At 35.7% G+C, this 19,993-nt stretch overlaps 2 pseudogenes across 1 annotated transcript; one reads left to right on the top strand and one right to left on the bottom strand.

Annotated features, from left to right (window-relative positions):
- Positions 1 to 1,916: 1,916 nt before the first annotated feature.
- Positions 1,917 to 7,085, top strand: LOC148854484 (exocyst complex component EXO70E2 pseudogene; annotated as a pseudogene). Its single transcript, XR_016112974.1, has 2 exons — positions 1,917 to 1,968; positions 4,868 to 7,085. The product of XR_016112974.1 is annotated as an exocyst complex component EXO70E2 pseudogene (transcript).
- Positions 7,086 to 12,382: 5,297 nt separating this feature from the next.
- Positions 12,383 to 19,538, bottom strand: LOC148854483 (presenilin-like protein At2g29900 pseudogene; annotated as a pseudogene).
- Between the last annotated feature and the right edge of the window lie 455 nt (positions 19,539 to 19,993).

The following is a 19,993-nucleotide window of genomic DNA, read 5'->3' as shown; positions in this document are numbered from 1 at the left end:
TACATCGTTTTTACAATTCTTATTTTTTGTATCTAAAAAGAAGCAATTTTAATATGTATGAATAGAAATATTATATACCTAAAATAAATATTGTATATAATTTTTTTATATGTACGAATAACTAATTTTTATAATTCTTAAACTTTTTGTATGCAAAATAAAAAAAATTATGTTTAATTTTTATATTTTATATGAAGCTTGGCTCATAGTTGAGCTCGAGCTGAGTCAAACTCGAACTTGCAATCTCCAAGTCACTAGCTTGAATCGCGCTTGAACTCAAGCCTAACATTGTTTTGGTGAGCTAACTCAAATAGAAGTATTTATCTCAGCTCAAATCCACCTCTACTTGGGCTGATGTAACAAACCCATTGTAATTACAAATTTCAATGGCTAGTTGTTTTCACGATAGTTCTCCATTGGTTAGTTGCATAAAGTTTTTAAATTATAGAGTTTTATTTAGGAATAGTGCAAATAATTTTTATACTACTATTAAAAGCGTGAATGTTAGTGTAGAATTTTTATATGACTAAAATTCCTCAAATTTTGAATTTGGTCCATCTCTAATCATAAGGACAAAAATATAATTTGAACAATCACTATTATATTCATTAAAATCCCTCTAATTAAGTCCTATATTTAAAGTATTAATTCTCATTAACTTTAATTGAAACCTACTATTGGCTAGAATACCCTTATTTTTTGAATTTGATCCCTCTCTAATCGTGAAATAATTTAATTACTACATTTCTCCTCATTCAATTCCACCTCCCCTATACTTTCGAACACAATTGCAAGTAGATCCCCTTGTTAGAATCCTCTAATAAGAGGCACAAAATGTCAAAAAAGCCCATCCGATTACTTTTAGTCAAAATGTTTATTTTCCTAATTTTTTCTTCATGTCAATCTACCCAAGCCCTTCCAATCTCTTTTCTAAAGTTGATTTATTTTTCAAATTTACTCATCATATCAATTGCTTATGTTACGCTTGGAAACAATGCAAATGGAGTATAAATCCTAGATCAGGGTAAATTTCCACTCTAGTTTACTTTTGCCCATGCTTGACAACATTACGCTTATGCATTGACAAATGATAGACCAATGCATATATGCACTTGAGATATTTCTAAACTTAAAATTTTAGATTCCATATATCCAATCTCACTTTAAAAATGATGCTTATATAAATTCTGTCAGCCCATAAAATCTGATAATTTTACTTTTACGTTGTTTCTGTCAGACCATAAAATCTAATAATTTTATTTCTACTCTTCTAAAACAGGGTGATGTCTATGAATCCAGTCATAAATTGAGCATGAACCCCTTTTACCAAAAAAAGAGCATGACTCCCAAAGTTCAGGGTGTTGTGTATAATTGATGAGTAATACTAGTAAAGACCCATGTGGTGCGCAGAATTTATTAAGCAAAAGTTAAATAATAAAAAAGGTCATTTATTAAAATACCACTTATAGTAATATTAGTAAGGGCCATGAAGTACCACTCTTCAAACCCAGAGCGGCTCTTCAGCTGTTCAAATCATTTTTAATGGGGGAAAATCTACCCAAGTCATAAATAAAAAAAAAAAAAAAAAAAAAAAAAAAAAAAAAAAACTGTTTTGAAGACAAGGAGTTCTCTTCTTTGTTTTGATTATCATAAATCCAGAAAAAGGAAATCAAAATTCCATTTGTGATGATTTAAAAGGAAAAGCACGAGTCAGGGTTAAAAGAATGTGCCTGTGTGATAGAAGAAACAAACTCAAGTCAGAGGAGTGTTGTTTGTATCTTAGCTGTGCATTGATTTCCAAAAGTCAATTTGATGAAAAATAAGAAAGTGAAGTTGTGTGGTCCTGATATTTCTTTCTGCTCCTCAATAAAGAACTCTAGATTATATCAGCCCAGTTGTCTCACATGGAAGACGAAATGGGTCTTAATTTCTTGAGCATATCTCTTCAGGTATATGTGGCTTTCAAAGGTCAATACCTGATATTGTCAAGGAATTAAAGTGTCCAAACCATTGGCAGGCCACAGTGGAGAGGTGGATTGTGACAGTTAAACACATGAGCCGTCTAGAGAGTTGCCAGACCAATATGGACAATCTGGACAGGCCATCTCATGCCTGGACTGACTAGAGACTGTGTTTAATGCATCTTGACGACCCGTCTAGAAAACACTTTTCCCTTATTAAAAACTCCATGGCTCAGGACAAGGGTAGGAAGCTTTGACCTTGCTAGTTGCCATACAGTGGGCTGCTTTGGACCTACTTGTAATTTACAATAAATTCTGAATTAATCAACTCCATTGCATTACCAAGCATACCCATTCAACGATTGAATAGCCCCGCTTTAACAAGATTAATTTGATGCTTGTGGGCATAAATTAAGGAGAGAAATGCTAGTAAATAAGGAGTTTAGGCAACTTATATAAGCAAGAAAGTTTCTTGAAATTTCAAAGCATATAAATGGATTCAGAAGTGGAACAAAATTTGTTGTAATTAAGAGAGGGGGTCTCTTTTAACAACATATTTATGTACAGCATTGAGGTATTTTTAAAAGTCAAAGATTTCGAGGACCCATCATTTTCAAAGTTCCGTGGTATGCAAGTTCTTCAAAACTAAGTTCAGATGCTTGAATTCTTGTCAAACCCTTGAAACCCTTTCTCTGTTAGCGACTTCTCTCTGGCCATGGTGCATAGTGATTGTGGAACTAATAACATCATCCTGACTGTGGTTATCAAGATACCAAGAAGTAGGACCAATGTTTTTAAAATCGACCCGGAGGTCAATCCGGTTTTACCAATGGGTCGCAGGTCACTGGTTTGACCGGGCAGGTCGAATGGCTCAGTTCAGTGACATCAAAATTAAAATAGTAAATATATATATATATATGTATATGTATATCCAAAAATACAAAAAAACTGAGAAAATTAAAAAATGTAAAAAGAGGAGGGAGGCTTGAGTTGGGACTTTTGGGGAATTTTTTAATTCTTTAAACCTAAAAAATGGACTAAAACGTAAAGGTCAATAGTTGAACCGCCGCCCACTTAACGGGTTTCCAATTTGACTGTTCAATCATCCAAGTTGCCTGTCAACGACTTTTAAACAAATCCTGGGTTTTTATGAGAACTGGAATCGGAAAATCGACCAAGTGATGGTTCAAATGGTTCGACCATCCAAGTCAACAACGAGTTAAAAACCTTGAGTAAGACTATAATTAGGTCGGATAAGAATTGGGCCTAAGGGCCAAGCCTTGGAGACTTAAAACCAAGCCTGATCCGCCCATTCAGGCCCAACCTATACTGAAATTTGATATACTGGGTTGGGTTCAGCTGCATTCAGGGCTCGAGCTACCTAGTGTTAGGCTCAGGTCTAGCCTGAAAAATTAAAAAACCTGAAGTTTTGGGCCTAACCCAGTAAACCTAGTCTACAGCTGAAACTCTAAGTCCAATATGCAAAATTGCGTGTTGGGTTAGCCCAAACTTGGGTTGGTCTCCTATTATCTATTAAATAAGATAATGTTAATTAAAAATGTTTAATTTATTAACACATAAATAACTTAATTTTTCTACTAAGGTTATATTATCAAATTTTAAATTATTATTTAAATAAATAAATATAATTTTCAGTATAATTTATTAGATCTTGATTTTCAGTATGATTTTATCCCAATTAATAATAAGTTTAGGAATGATTTTGCCCAAACCCGACCCAGACCTGACCCGTTGACAATCCTAATTAATCTATATAGAATTCAATATGGTCCTCCTATTAGTGTTCAAGCTCAAACCGGATTTTATTTGTTGGATTTCGATTGCTCTCAGATGTTATATATCATTAATAAAATTAAATTAAATTAACTTTGGAGAATTGAATTATTATTAATAAATTACTGTTTTAACTTTGACATATGTATGGATGTGTGTATATGTACGGCCAACTTCTTTATTACAATTTGCAAGACTTTTTCGTTTTCTTCTTTTCGTACTTATTGTGTGACAGTAAAGATATTTTAGTAAATATGAAAATTCTAGTAAAATTTTAAAAGATTAAAAAATGGTGGTTTGGTTATTTTGTGGCAAGCTAAGGACCATTTTAGGTAGTTAAAGTAATAAGGAAGACCAGAAGTCAAAATTCTATGAGATAGAGCAGAAAAAATATATAGTTCGTTGGATGGAGAGATCCGCCATGGAAGTTGCCTCCGAAAAACTTCGTATAATTTCCTGGAAGAAAGCTTCAAGTTGATTTCAAGTTTTCAACTTCTCTTGTTCAATTTGTTTCTAACCTTTTATCCTCATTCTCTCTCTCTCTTTCTCTCTCTCTCATTCTCTCTCTCTCTCTCTCTCTCTCTCTCTCTCTCTCTCTCTCTCTCTCTCTCTCTTCGGCGTCTGTCGTCGATCCAATTCGAAGGTCTGGAAGCTCTAGAATTTCAACGTGCTGCTTTTCTTATGCTCTGAGTATGTTCCTAATTGCGGAAATCCAGGAATCTGTAGTTTCCTTGAAATTTTCGTATTTCATTAACGAATTGGATTGATAAACGCTAACCAAGTACACTTAAACCCCTTCTTCTTTGGTTTTCAAAATTAAGAAGTTCTCTTTTTCACTTTTCAGTCTGCTTTGAATTACTGTTCTGCAACCTGGGCCCTCAATCGTTTCAGCTCTGGATTGACTTGCTATTCGAGACCTCTTCCCTGTGGGACCTCGGATTGTTATTGGATCTATGTTGCTGTTTCAGTTGTTAGCTTGCTTACAATTCAGTGCTCTAGCTAAGCTAGCAGTGTTTGCTTAAGTGGGTTCTAAGTTAACCTTCTTCATTTTTATCTTGCTTGTGTCTAATTGTTTTCTGGGGTTTGAGGCTTGTTTAGATCCCCGTGTTAAGCTCTTTCAATATCTGGAGATCTTGAGTGTAAATCCTTCATACCAACCATAGAAGGAGAAGAACACGTAATTGCTGCGGCACAATAGTAAGGGCCTTAGGGTCGAACAAGAATTTCACAGATGATATGAGGAAAATCCTGAGAGATCTTGACACCCAATTATCCAGCATGACTCTGGTTGCTGCAAACAAGAGAATGGAACTAAGAGAGATTGAAGAACATCTCAATTTCCTTCAGGAGAAGGTCACAAGTCGGGAGTCTGAGCAGTCTATGAAATGGGAATCCAGCCCAAAAAAAGCATCCGAGTATCTAAAGGCCGTTGATGAAGTACGAAGGCTGACAGAAAGCTTGGGAAGCATGCCGTTAAATAAAGGAGAAGAGAACAAACTCCTATGTCGAGCTCATGGTATTCTTCAAACAGCCATGCTGAGGCTAGAGGAAGAGTTCAGTAATATTCTTATTCAGAACAGGCAACCCTTTGAACCAGAGCATATGTCCTTCCGCTCCAGTGAAGGAGATATTGTGGATGACGTATCAACCGTTTCAGTTGATGACAATGCAGGTGAGGATTCTCTTAGGAGAGAGAGTTGTAGCAAAGGCATAGAGGAATACATCATAGATTTAGTCAATGCAGATGTAATTCCTGACCTAAGTGCATAGCAGATGTGATGTTCATGTCAAATTTTGATCATGAATGTCGCCAGGCTTATATTAGCATCCGGAAAGATGCCTTGGATGAATGCCTCTTCATTCTTGAAATGAAGAAACTGAACATCGAGGATGTGCTGAAGATGGAATGGAGTAGTTTGAATTGCAATATCAAGAAGTGGGTGCGGGCTATGAATCTATTTATCAGGGTGTATCTTGCCAGTGAGAAACGGCTCTGTGACCGGATCTTTGGGGAGTTTGGACCAGTTAGCTCCACTTGTTTTGTTGAGACATCAAAGGCTTCAATGCTGCAGCTCTTGAATTTTAGCGAAGCTATAGCAATTGGACCTCGCCAGCCAGAAAAGTTGTTTCGGCTACTCGACATGTATGAAGTGCTGGCCGATCTTCTCCCAGATGTAGATGCTTTGTTCTCAGATGATACTGGGTCTTCTATTCAATTTGAATGCCGTGAAGAACTAAAGAGATTGGGTGACTCTGTTAGGGGAACATTATTGGAATTCGAGAATGCTGTTCGGTCAAACACATCAACTAATCCATTTGCTGGAGGTGGAGTCCACCCCATGACCAGGTATGTCATTAATTTTATTAAGGTCTTGACTGATTATAGTGATACTCTCAATTTTATCCTTAAAGACAAAGATGGGGTGGATCTAGAGTCACTGTCGCCCAATGTCAATCCAGTTATAGAAGAGGAGAAAGACACAGAAAGCTCTTCTTACAATACCTGCCCTATGGCTCACCATCTTCAGTCCATTACTTCAATTTTGGAATCCAACCTTGATGGTAAGTCCAAATTATACAAGGATGCGTCAATGCGACACTTCTTTGTGATGAATAACATCTGTTACATGGTCCAGAAGGTCAAGGGATCTGAACTTGGGGCCCTTTTGGGGGACAACTGGATCCGACGACACAATTGGAAATTCCAGCAGCATGCAATGAGTTATGAAAGAGCTGCTTGGAGTTCTGTACTCTCTTTCCTCAGGGATGAAGGGATCTGTAATGCAGGTTCCAACTCTGTCTCAAAGGCACTTCTCAAGGAGAGAATTAGAAACTTCAATCTTGCATTTGAAGAGGTTTACAAGAGCCAGACAGGGTGGGTCATCCCAGATCCTCAGCTTCGCGAGGATTTACGGATCTCATTATCCCTGAAAGTAGTCCAGGCATATCGGACGTTCATGGGAAGGCATGCCAGTCAGCTGGGTGATGGATGGCACAGTGACAAGTATATCAAGTACAGTGCAGATGACCTGCAAAATTATCTCTTGGATCTCTTTGAGGGTTCACCAAGATCACTACATAATTCACGCAGGAGGTGAATCCATAAGAATGTTAGTTTCTGGATTAGCTTTTTTTCCCTTCATTTTCTGTACATGTTTATGATAAGATGTTGAGTTAACCATGTTCATTAACCTTAACCTGGAGATAAATTTCTTATTTTTGTATTTCTATTATACAAGTGCACCAGAAAATTTTGGAAGTTGTAATTATTTTATGTATTTTCTTTTGGTAATGCATAAATTGGGGATATAGGCATGAATGTTCATTTGAGCTTGCCTGTTTGTCTAGTAGATGCAATCACATTATACCACTCTTTATGTTGTGGCATGTAGCATGGCATTGGCTCTTTTTCTAACACTGCCAACTTCAATAATTGTGTCAACATGAAATGATGAAAGTCCATCTGTGGTTCTTATCTCATATACTTCTTTACTTTTGACCTTAATCAGAAAAAAAAGGAAAAGAAAGTCCAGAGTTGCCACTTTTAACTCATTGGCCATGAATAGAGAGGTGGCTTATAAAGTTAGATGCCCCGTTACAGGAAAACTGAAGGGCTAAATGGAGAATTTGGCCCACATTTACAAACTTAATCATAAGATAGCTTATGACCTGACTGGTTGTTTAATATAGACTTGAGACATTGCATCTACAGAAATGGGTTTTCATTGCCACAGAAAAAGAGAAGGCTTCAAAGGGTAAAGAATGAGAATCAAGTGACTGCATATAGTATATACCTGACTTCATAAAACAGAAAAAGAATATAAAAAAAAAAGAAAAGAATGTCATTGGATGGCATGCCTATTGGTGATTGTGGGGCTGAGTCACTGCAAATTGCTGATTTGGTAATAGTAATACATGTGATGTGATCATCTGGATTCATGTGATTTCACATATATAATTAATGGGACACGCTTTGAATTCTTCCCTCATGCAAGTCATGGGAGGGTATGTAGGTTTTTTTTTTTTTTTTTTTTTTGTTTGCTGCAAGAGAGTATGTAGATTTTAGTTGTCCAAGCTATTTAAGAAGAATTCAATTTTAGTCACTGGTACCCTTTTTATAAAGTATAAGCTGTCCAACAATTGCATAAGATAGGTAGTGCACGAAAAATACCTTCCTTTCTTTTATTTGGTATTGGTATGAAAACAATAACAACAAAGGAAGAGGAAAGGTTAGGGTTGATTTTCTGTTGGCTCAAAATCATCTATTAATATTAATGTGGATGCAGTCATAGACTCATAGATTTAGAAGGTACAAACTGAAAATGAGAAATGTGGTGATTTAGTTGATATCATCATCATTAAAGGAGTCTTTCTTAATAGGTATAATTTGGGTCCCCTTGGTCCTGGCCCTTAATAAATAGAACTTTTTAGCAGTGAGCTGTCTTACCTTCTAAAACCATCTGGATGAGTGGATGTAGCCTTTCTTAGCTTAAAAGTATGGCCCATGTCCTACTATAACCAGACAAGTTCATGTGATTAGAGCTATAAAATCTCGATCAATTAGCTCCAAAAAGAATGATATTTAAATCTTCAATGAGAAGATAACTAAATAAGCATTTTGATGCACAAAGCCACAAATGACAATTAAGTTGTTATCATTTAAAGGCACAAAAAGGTGCTTCATTCAAAGTGAAGTTATTACTAAAATATTGGAATTCTAGTATCATAATTCATAAGTTTTTTCCAAGAGTTGGATTAACTGGTTGTTTACTAGCATTCTCTTTAGTATAGAATGGAATTGACCTGATCTTGATAATTTCATTTTGAAATCAGAACCAGGTTAGGACATGGGAGATTAATTCCACCTCCAATTCCAATTCCTCACCGATCCGAACACCACAGAATTTGAGAGTAAATGAGCAAACCTGCCTCTGAGGCCCCCTTTTTGATTGGTATTTGGTGGGGGTAAGTTGGTCAATCGGTAATTGACCGTGAACCCCGCATTTGTTTGTCGCTATATTGGGTCTAACGGTAATTGAAGATATCAGGAAGTATCAGTTACCTTCTTGCAAGATGGATAAACAATTTACCTACACGCTGATAGTGATGGTTCTCTCTCCCTTCCACCACTCTCTTTACCTGAGTAACATACAAAAATGCTGAAACCTTAGGGTCATTCTCGTTTGAGAGCATCGTTTTTCCTCAATTATAACAAAACAAACGTCGGTCCAACCTTGATATCTTCGTTGAATTGTTCATTACTGTTGAAGAATTCCTAACTGACCTTTAATGCTGAAAATCTCTCTTGGGTTTCTTGTAATCTCGTGTTCGTCTTGGTTTATAACTTTATTTTTCCATGGGGAGTGCGAATTTGTGCCATTGTGTGGCGTAAGAAGAGAATCTATTGTGTGCCATTGCCATGGGATTTAAACGATCCACCCTAAACTCTCTAATAAGAAGAAACTACAAATGCAGGAAAAATGAGGGTGTCACCTCTGAAATCGTAAGGATGATAAGAATTAGGGCTTGATTGATTCTATTTTTTTTCTCTATAATCCACCATACCCACTCAGATACGGTGCAGGATATTCACTTGGAAGCACTCTTACGGAGATGGTCTTCTTCATAGACTTGCACTTGAAATGGGTAATATATCTTTAGAGGTACATATATTACAGTTATCCAAAAATCTAATAAATCAGGTTACAAAGTGCCAAAGTATAAATTTTTAAGCATCAATGGTGATAAGATTGCATGCCAACAAAATTCAAGATTTTTACCTGTGAACATTTTGGGACCACCTCAAAAGAAGAATAAGAAATCCTCAATGCTTCATGGAAGCAGCAATTGAAGGGTTAGCCTGCCTAAAATTGCTTCCTCCACTTATTAGCCCAGCCAAGGATTCAATTTCAGTTCCAGAGTTCAATACACGGCCTAAAACTAGGGTCAGTCATAGAGTGGTGCTGATTTCTCAATGAAACAAACCCCATTCCTTGTTTCCCACCTCAGTGGCAGAGCTAGGTGCAGATATAGATCTAGATATGAGATGATCCCAAACTAATTTCATAACCACCATCCACCCCCAGTCAAATCACATTTCACATCCCACTTCCAACTTCTTGGTTCCTTGAGTAGACAGACAGTCATTCCAGCTTGAGGCAGGTGAGCGAGTTGGATCAGGAAGGAGTTTGACTGCTGGGATGTGATTGGATCCTACTCAAAGCACTCTACCAAAGATAAATAATAATAAGTCTTCGGGTTGGACAGGCAGTAGAGATATGAATTCCTACCTTTAGGGCATATGCTTTCAAGACACAAATGAACTATTCCATTTGGAGAGGGCTTTTCCTCAGGGGGGAAGTTACTGACTGTATATTGAAGTAAAGCACCTGAAGTTTCAAGCAAGCTTGGAACAATGAAAGCTTCTAAGACAAAAAAAAAAAAAAAAGTTGGGTTACAGATGGATGAATGGAATATAAAACTAGGGATTTCTGAAGCAACTTTGCCCCACACGCACACTAAAAGATGAGCCACAACTTGTTTCTATCCAAATACACAAAAAACTGTTCAAGTAGTAAGAGGATTTTCTTTTAAATAAATAAAAAAGAAAGTTTATTAAGAAAAAGAAAGAGATACAGAGACAGTGATAAGGCATCCCCAACAACAACAAAAAACAAAATGACCCCAAAGACCAACAAAACAAAAGCCCCCCAAGACAATGCCCAACTATCGGCTAGTAAAAGGTAAAGAAAACAAGGTAGAAAGTACATAAATAATTAAGAACCTAACAAAACTCCATCAGCCATAAAGAGGAATTTCAGTCACTAACTTATATCTGGTTTCCAATTTAGCTATTATTTTCTCAACCACATCCAAGAAAACATGATTTTAACCTGGTTGGGTAGATAACCAAAAAACTGAGGCAGTGAGGGACTTGAGACATCTTCAATTTGAAACAGCAAGGCCCACCAAACTGGATGGTTGATCCAAGCATGGGTTTTTTGTACCCACCATAAGAGCTACTCAACAAAGTGGAGGGGAATCTAGTCATTTTCTCTCTTTCATTAAAATGAAAAAGAAAGGACGAAAACTTACTAAAAATGAAAAAAAAAAAGAAATGAATGGACTGCTCAGAACTCATATTGTGATCATTATGGAAGTTGTTCCAAAGAGATTAAAAAAAAGGACATTACCCAGTGTTGGTCCCAGCTATCTGTGGTCTTGGGAGGGTAGACTGGATACGGACCTAACCTTTGGCTTTCTTTTGCATAAAGTGGATGCTCTCAGACTGGAACCTGTATTCTCACACTTGCCAGGCTGAGATTTTACCATTTCACCAAGTAATGACTCTTTGTCCCAATGAGAGATGTTGCTAAAAATATTCCATAGAAATAAAAGCCACAAAAGAGCAGCAACAAATCCAAATTAAATGTGGAATTCAATAATAGTAATACATAAAAAGGCCATAGCCCAATTCTGGTCCCATCTATCTGAGTCTTGGGAGGAGTAGACTGAATATGGACCTACTTAGCATGAAGTGGCCACTGTCAGAATTGAACCTATGATCCCATGCTTGTCATCCCAAGATTTTAAAATCTTGCCAAGCAATGACAATAATATATGTAGTTAAAAAACTGAACAGTCCTGTTTCTTTCTTTCCCAACAAAGCTTATTTAAATACAAAAGAGATAGTATTGTATTAAGATAAACTATCAACAAAAAAAGAGCCCATGTACAACAAGGGACTGTACATTTAGGATACACAGAAGGCAACAAACATCAAATAAACTGAAAAGGTATAGAAACAAAAAGCCTCTGTAAAAATAAGCATTGTAAGGTCTTCCTTTAAAACAGACTATGTGAAACTGCCCAAGTCCCAACCATTTCAGGAAGGGTGTTCAAAATTCTAAATAGAAAGCAATAATAGAGCCAGTAAAAAGAAAAGCAAATATATAGAGATGCAGTTAGAAACTTGGAGCTACTTAATGCAACCATTCCACTTTCTTCTTCTTTTGTTGTATTCTGATGGTCTTGAATTTGGAAACCTTTAAGACATCTTCTTCCTTGAGAGTCTCTATGACAAAAGCAGGTATAAGGGAGACAAAAGTTGAAGCTTCCTTGGCAAATAGTTTCTATTACAAATTTACAATACTCCATTGCAAACACCTCATAATAATTTTATTTCCTACTTATTCGCGGGTTTTTTTCTCATTTTCCAAATTTTTTCTAAGGCTCAGTTTGGAAGGAGTACAAATACAAATATGTAGAGTGCAAAACCTTGTATTTTGTATTATTTTGTATGTATGTGCACTGCACATATTTGTATTTGTATTCTATCTAAGGCTCGGTTTCGAAAGAGTACAAATACAAATATGTACAGTGCAAATACAAGATTTTGCACTGTACACATTTGTATTTGTACTCTTTCCAAACTGAGCAATGATCTCAGCCCTATGACATATGGCACAATGGTTGTGGTTTAGACATGCACAATCACCATTAGGGGATTCAATGCAAGATTTCTACATACAAAACAGAGAAGCTAAAAAAACGTTTTTATTTTTCACATGGGTAACATGAGAAACAGCAGATACGGAAATAAGAAAGTAAGGAACTGTAGGCAAGAGTTAAGGAGGGAAGAAACATCCATCTATTAGCAAACAAAAGGTTAATTATACAGAAAATAAAAAGTTAGTTTCTATCTAGAACATTGTACAATAAAAGCTTCCAACAAGAGACGGGTCAAGAAAAAAAAACAACACACCTAATGGTATGGATACATGAAGAACTGACAAGGCTTTCTGGTAAAATGCTAGAAGCATTAGAGTGATGCCAAGACCAGCTATCATAGCGAGATAACAGGCATAAACTGTCATGAAATCATACATCGCTGCTCTACCAACCAACACACTATAGAAGATAAAATCATCCAGCCCCAGCTTGATTGCACCAGTTGAACCTATCCCAATTCCTTCTAGTTGCCATATTTCGCTTGAAACCTCTCCTTGCCCATCGCTTATAGCATTAATTCTTTGTAATGACCGGTCAATCAAAGGGGTTGAGAACTCAGAAACTCCTTGTGAGAGTAGACTATCTCCAGAAATGGCCAACCTTCACTCCTTCTGGCCACTGCTAACAGAGAAAAGGGTTACAGACATAAAATTTGAACCCGAAACTGAATTTCCATTCAAATCAGGATTAGATTCAGAAGTTAATTTCGCACCCGAACCAGAACCAAAACCCCTCCATTCTTTCCACAACCTCCTCGGACTGTAGTCATTATTAGTAACTGGTCAGGGCCGTCAGGCCTCATACACCAAAACAGGGATATCCTCGTCTCTCACATTGCAAGTTCTACCAAGAGCCTCAGAGGCCCACCAGGCAACCATGCAGCAAGATCGTACAAGGCCATGGCAACCAACAGTACCCAAGTAGTCCATTCAGGCGAAAATGCAAACCAGTGAGAAACCAGAATTGCTATCTTTTGACATAAATATAGACATCACCCCCAATAACAGTGGAATTGCACAAACCCACCGAAAATGTGATCCAATCAATTAGGGAACCTAAAATCCCTGATCAAGAAGAGTGCAATTTCAACCCCATGAATCCCAAGATAACACAAACAGAAAAACCCATATACAGTTTTAGAAACTTGGTGCATCTGAGATGGAAATAGTAGGACCAAAATGAATGTAAGTACAATGACAATGGCTACGAATTTCAGAGAATGTAAGAGAGCACCTTTGAGTTTAATCTATTTTGAATCCGAGGTATCATTGTTGTAGGCTGTGACAGCTATTGTTCTGAGAGACGATGAAGAATTGGTGTCGAATGCAATGGCAAGAACAACTAAGAACATGCAGATGGAGACCGGAGTGACGATTCTTTACTGACAGAATCAAGGATGCTGGTGGGTTTTGGATTTTGGTCCTTGGATGGTGGGCAGTGGGCTTGATGGTTATCGTCCCCCTATTGTATGACAGGTAACATAACTCTGCAAGACTGTAACCCGCCCATTCTCGTGGTTCACTGAGTTGACTCGATGATTTGTCTTTCTCAACTCTATCATTTTCTTTCTGCATTGTAGCTTCAGCCAAAAGACTCAAAACAAAATTTTCCCACTAGAAAAAAAGTGAAGACAATGATCCTTCCACCCCCGCTACTACAATTCTTGCTGCTCAGAGCCAAAATGAAAAGTTCTCTGAACAAATGCAACTTTTAGACCCAGTAGCTACTAACGATTGGTCTGTACATACTTCCCTATGGCACCAATAAAGTTTCCACGTGGCAAGCTGTTTTTAGACGCAAAAGGCCAGTTCAGGATTTTCTTTATGTCTTACCTTCTTGAATAAATTCTCATATATCACCTCCGGTTCACTCTTTTTGTGTAACTCCAATTATATACATCATGCCTCGATTTGTTAGTATTTTTAGCGTGTGTTTTGATCCGTGTGATTTTGTGATAGGTATTTATCAAAACATTGTAATATCATTCTCAAATCAGTTTTCATCAATTTATTAATTTATTAATAGGGGTAATAACATAGAAGGGCAATTTTTGGAGTTTAATATCAATAAAAGTAATATATTTAAAAAAAATTAAAAATAAGTTAACTTTTTAAAAATAATATCAATAAAGGGCAAAAACACTTTTCATCTTCTTCTTGCCATTTGTTCACCAAAGTTGCTGCCTGCCGCCTGCCGCCGTCGCCCGCCACCACCCTCCACCGTCGTCCGCTGCCTCCGCCCACCTCCACCTCCGCCTCTGGGAATATTGCCGGAGGTGGCCAGAGGCAGAGGTGGCAGCAGCGGCGCTGGTGGTTTCTCTGTCCAACGCCGCCACCTCCGCCTCTGCCTCCGGCAACGTTGCCGAAGATGGGTGGAGATAGAGGTGGCGGTGGACAACGGCTCTGGTGAACAAATGACAATAAGAAGAAGATGAACAGTGTTTTGCCCTTTTTTGATATTATTTTTAAAAAGTTAACCTATTTTTTAATTTTTTTAAAATATATTACTTTTATTGATATTAAACCCCAAAAGTTTCCCTTATATGCTAGAAACCCTTATTAATATTTATAAAAGTGAGTTTTGATTTATGTGTGCATCAATCATTGAGAGAAGCTCCATTTTAATATTTCCTCAAATGGCTAAGCGTTTATTCACTGATTGTGGTGCCCAATAGTGCCTAATTGTCCATAAACATTTTATCAAATACTTTTATTTAAAGACAAATCAAATACAAACGTTTGTTAAAAGGAAGCTATACCAAACACATACTTAAGGTCCAACATTCATAGGCTACAGGTAGACCTGTTCATGGGCCGGGTCGAGCTTTCACTTGTCATTAATGGAAATATACTAGGCCCGAGCCTGAGTTCGGTCCAACCAACGGGCTTATAACTTGAGTCCGAGCCCGGCCTTGATAAAAAGCCCGAAGCCCGACCTAATTAAAAAAAAAAAAACAAATTTCCCTATTCAAATTAGAATTAAAAATTTAGATAGTATTTTTTTTCTTATTTAAATGAACAATGGGCCTACAAGATGGTTTTTTTCCCTTTCTTTTATATTTTAAAACACAATTTTACATTCTTAAATCAAAAAAATTATTCAAATGGACATAATCACATAACTCATTTTAAGTTTAATATTAGGTCGGGCCAAGCTGGGCTATTTTGACAAAACTCGAGCCCGACTCAAATTTATTGTGGGATGGGCTTTTTGGCCTGAATTAAAGCCTACGGGCCTATAAACATGTTCAAGCCCGTCCAGGGGCCAGGCCGGCCCATCAGGCCACCCGGCCCATGAACAGGTCTAGCTACAAGTTACAAGGACAGGTCATGATAAAACGATTGGTTTAACATGTGACCTAATGGTTTGATGGATCATCATGTGACGTTGAGTTCATCTTAAGTTTTGGGGCGAATAGCTTTACCTATGATTGGGATTAGGGGTGAAAATGAATGAGCTTTTGGTAAGTTATTTGAACTTTGCTCATAAAAAGTTCAATTTGATTCTGTTTAAACCAGACTTTGCTCGAGCAATTATATATAATTTTGTTATATGTATAATAATATTTTATTTTTTATGTATAATACATCATTTTTACAATTCTTATTTTTTGTATCTAAAATAAAAACAATTTTTATATGTATAATAATAAATATTATATATAATTTTTTATATGTATGAATATCTAATTTTTATAATTCTTAAACTTTTTGTATGCAAAATAAAAAAAAATATGTTTAATTTTTATTTTTTATATGAAGTTTGGCTCATAGTTGAGCTCGAGCTAAGTCAAACTCAAACTTGCAAGCTTCAAGTCACTAGCTTGAATTGCACTCGAGCTCAAGCCTAATTTTCATGATAGCGCAAATAATTTTCATAAAGTTTTTATTTGCACTAGCTTTAATTTTCATGATAGTTCTCCATTGGTTAGTTTCATAAAGTTTTTAAATTATAGAGTTTTATTTAGGAATAGTGCAAATAATTTTTATACTATTATTAAAAGTGTGAATGTTAGTGTAGAATTTTTATATGACTAAAATGCATCAATTTTTGAATTTGGTCCATCTATAATTATAAGGACAAAAATGTAATTTGAACAACCACTATTTTATTCATTAAAATCCCTCTCATTAAGTCATATATTTAAGGTATTAATTCTCATTAACTTTAATTGAAACCTACTATTGACTAGAATACCCTTATTTTTTGAATTTGATCCCTCTCTAATTGTGAAGTAATTTAACTACTACATTTCTCCTCGTTCAATTCCACCTCCCCTATACTTTCGAACACAATTGCAAGTAGATCCCCTTGTTAGAATCCTCTAATAAGAGGCTCAAAATGACAAAAATGCCCATCCAATTACTTTTAACCAAAATGTTTATTTTCCTAATTTTCTCTTCATGTCAATCTACCCAAGCCATTCCAATCTCTTTTCTAAAGTTTATTTATTTTTCAAATTTACTCATCGTATCAATTGCTTATGCCGCGTTTGGAAATAATGCAAATGGAGTGTAAATCCTGGATTAGGGTAAGTTTGCACTCTAGTTTACTTTTGCCTGTGCTTGACAACATTACACTTATGCATTGAAAAATGAAAGACCAATGCATATTTACATTGATAATAAGATGTAAAAGTACATCAATAAAAAATAAGTAAATTTGCATTCAAGTGAGCTTTCAAGAAAAAGAAAAAAGAAAAAAAAAAAAAACATATGCTTTATTAGAACTCATGTTTGCATCCATTACAGCTAAAACTCTGTTTGGTAAGAAGGTAAATTTGTCGCTGCAAAACTAACACGATTTTGCAATTTATATGAACCATTTTACACTCTACATATTTGCATTCACACTTATTGGCATTGTTTCCAAATGCAGCCTTAAGGGTAAAGCTACAACTTTAAACTCTCTGTTTTTTTTTTTTGTTGTTCATAAAGTTTTCATTGTATTTCTCTATAGAAATCAACTTCAATAGTAATTGTATGGGCATTTTGGACATTTTGTGCCTTTTGTTAGAGGATTTTAACTGAGGGGATCTACTTGCAACTGTGTTAGAAAGTTCAGGGGAGGTGATTGCAAGTACCATACTTTAGGGAAGTTTCAACAATGGTCAAAAACTTCATGGGAGGTTTCAGGCATTTGGCAATTTATCCTAAAGAAAAATAAAGGCTCCCTTGGTTCACATGAATAGGGGGACTGGAATCAGAACTAAAATGGGTCATTCCAATTCCAACTGTTTGGTTGAGTGGAATCGGAATCACATTCCCATTCATGACAGAATGACCATTCCCTCCCCCTCATTTGGGAGTGAAATCCCATTCCAACTTATTCCAATTCTCATTTTGACTCCTATATGAATCAAATAGACTATGGGAATAGACCGTTATCCCAATTCCTATTCAAATGAATTTCAATTCAGACTATGAATCAAATGGACCTTAAATATGACAAAGAATTAATGTTTTTATTGATGATAGAAATAAAATACAAATTCAAAATCAACATAAAAATGGAGTTATTTTCATGCTCCATGATGAGTCAATAATTCAGCTTTTTGGGTCAAATGTAACAACCCTATATGTCATAATTAAATAATAATAATAATAATAATAATAATAATAATAATAATAATAAAGATGAAAGCAAACAAAAGTATAAAAAACATAAAACTTTTACAAAAAACATTTTGGTACATCTCTAATATCATACATTCATCATATTAAACAAAAATAAGTGTGACAAATAAAAATGACTTTTATAGGCATAAAAATATAAAAAATATACAATATTTTGGAAACATATTATTTTATATCATTATTATATATGATATTTCTAAACAATGTAATCTTATATTTGCACCCTACAAGTATTTATATTTTTTTCTAAATTGAGCCCGAATGCAAATGTAAATAAGTATGATGCAAATATAATGTCTAGAAATACAATATACAAGCTTTTGTACTATCCCCAAGCTAATGGTGTGTTACTTGATTTGCCCTTTATTTTTTTGAAATAATATCTCTTTTTTTTTTTCCAATAAAGATCGATGGCAATTTATGCCTTGTGTGAAAGTGTTAGTAAACAAGAAGGGCTATTAATCGGTTCAATTTGGCGGAACCGGTGAACTTGAACCGATTGAGTCGGTTATAATTCTTGATATAGCATTTCGATTATTATCAGTTTGGAACTAGTTCCACCCAGTCCTAAATTAACTCAAACCCGACCCGAGCCATATATAATATATAATATAATATTATATATATTAAATGCATAATATATTAAATAAATTATATTTTAAATGTATAATGTTTTCTCGTAGGTTTATTATAATCAAGTCTGTGGGTCAGACTTAATTGTTCCAACAACCAATCAGTTTGGTTTAGGGTCTAAAATTACAGACCCTATTCGATTCCAATTTCTTAATATTTATTATTTTGGTCCCGGTTCTACATGGACCCAATCCAAACCCAACCTGTTGACCACACCTTGAAGGCTTGTTGAACAAGTGGTTGATCAACAAGCTATTGAAAGGATAAGCTATTGAAAGCAAAAACGCTATGAACACTCTAAAATCACAGACGTCCAATTATATATTGGAAACATATTCCCATGAATTTAACATATATGCACTTGAGATATTTCTAAACTTAAAATTTTAGATTTCATATATCCAATCTCACTTTAAAAATGATGTTTATATAAATTCTGTCATTGTTTCTGTCAGCCCATAAAATCTGGTAATTTTACTTCTACTCTTAACCCTAAAATAGGGTGATATCTAGGAATCCAGCCATAAATTGAACATGACCCCCTTTTAGCCAAAAAAAAGCATGACCCCCAAAGTTAAGGGTGTTGTGTATAATTTATGAGTAATACTAGCAAGGACTCGTGCGGTGCAGGAGATTTATTAAGCAAAAGCTAAATAATAGAAATAGTCATTTACTAAAATACCCCTTATAGTTTCATGGATTTACTAAAATCTACACTATGATTAAAATTTTACTAAAACACCACTTATAATTTGCAATGGATTTAATCAATCTTCCGTTAGATGATAGTGAAAAATGATAATATTGACCCTAATGTTCATTAATTAAATAATCAAAAAATAAAAATACCATTTTTTCCCTTTATAAGATCCTCAATGATGGCATCATCAAACGAGCTTTCAACCCATACGGTGTTGCTGCTTACGCCTTCATCTAGATGGGTACTTACAGGGGTGGCCTCGACACTTCCGCTGTGGTCGGTCTTGCCTTCAAGCCTCTCCATGTCTACGCCCCAATCGGGTTCGGAAAGCTCACTTGTCTCTGTAACTTCAACGCTTCAACTAATAATCTCGAAGGAGATCTCTCGAAACTCAGGTCCTTGACGCAGCTCATCTCTCTACAACTCTTCCAAAATAATATGTCGAGAGAAATCCCCAAAGAATTTGGGGATTTTAAGTATCTCGTGAATTTGACGCTTTACCGGAATAACATGAGTGGTACTCTCCCTCGGAGGATTAGTTACTGGATGGACTTCGATACCATCGATGTCTTTGAGAATTATTTGATGGGTCTGATTTTGCCTGATATGTGCAAGAACGACAAATTGAAAGCCTTGCTCATGCTACAAAACAAGTTTACTGGAGAAATTCTGGCCATTTACGCGAATTTTTTGACTCTAACTCGTTTTTGCATAAGCAATAATTCCCTTTCTGACAACGCCCCTACTAGAATCAAGGG

This window comes from Nelumbo lutea, chromosome 4, assembly GCF_056320005.1.
Source record: "Nelumbo lutea isolate HS-2025 chromosome 4, American lotus-T2T, whole genome shotgun sequence".
Lineage (NCBI taxonomy): Eukaryota > Viridiplantae > Streptophyta > Magnoliopsida > Proteales > Nelumbonaceae > Nelumbo > Nelumbo lutea.
The sequence above is the reverse complement of the archived record's forward strand: the minus strand, read 5'-3'. Positions and strand labels throughout refer to the sequence as shown.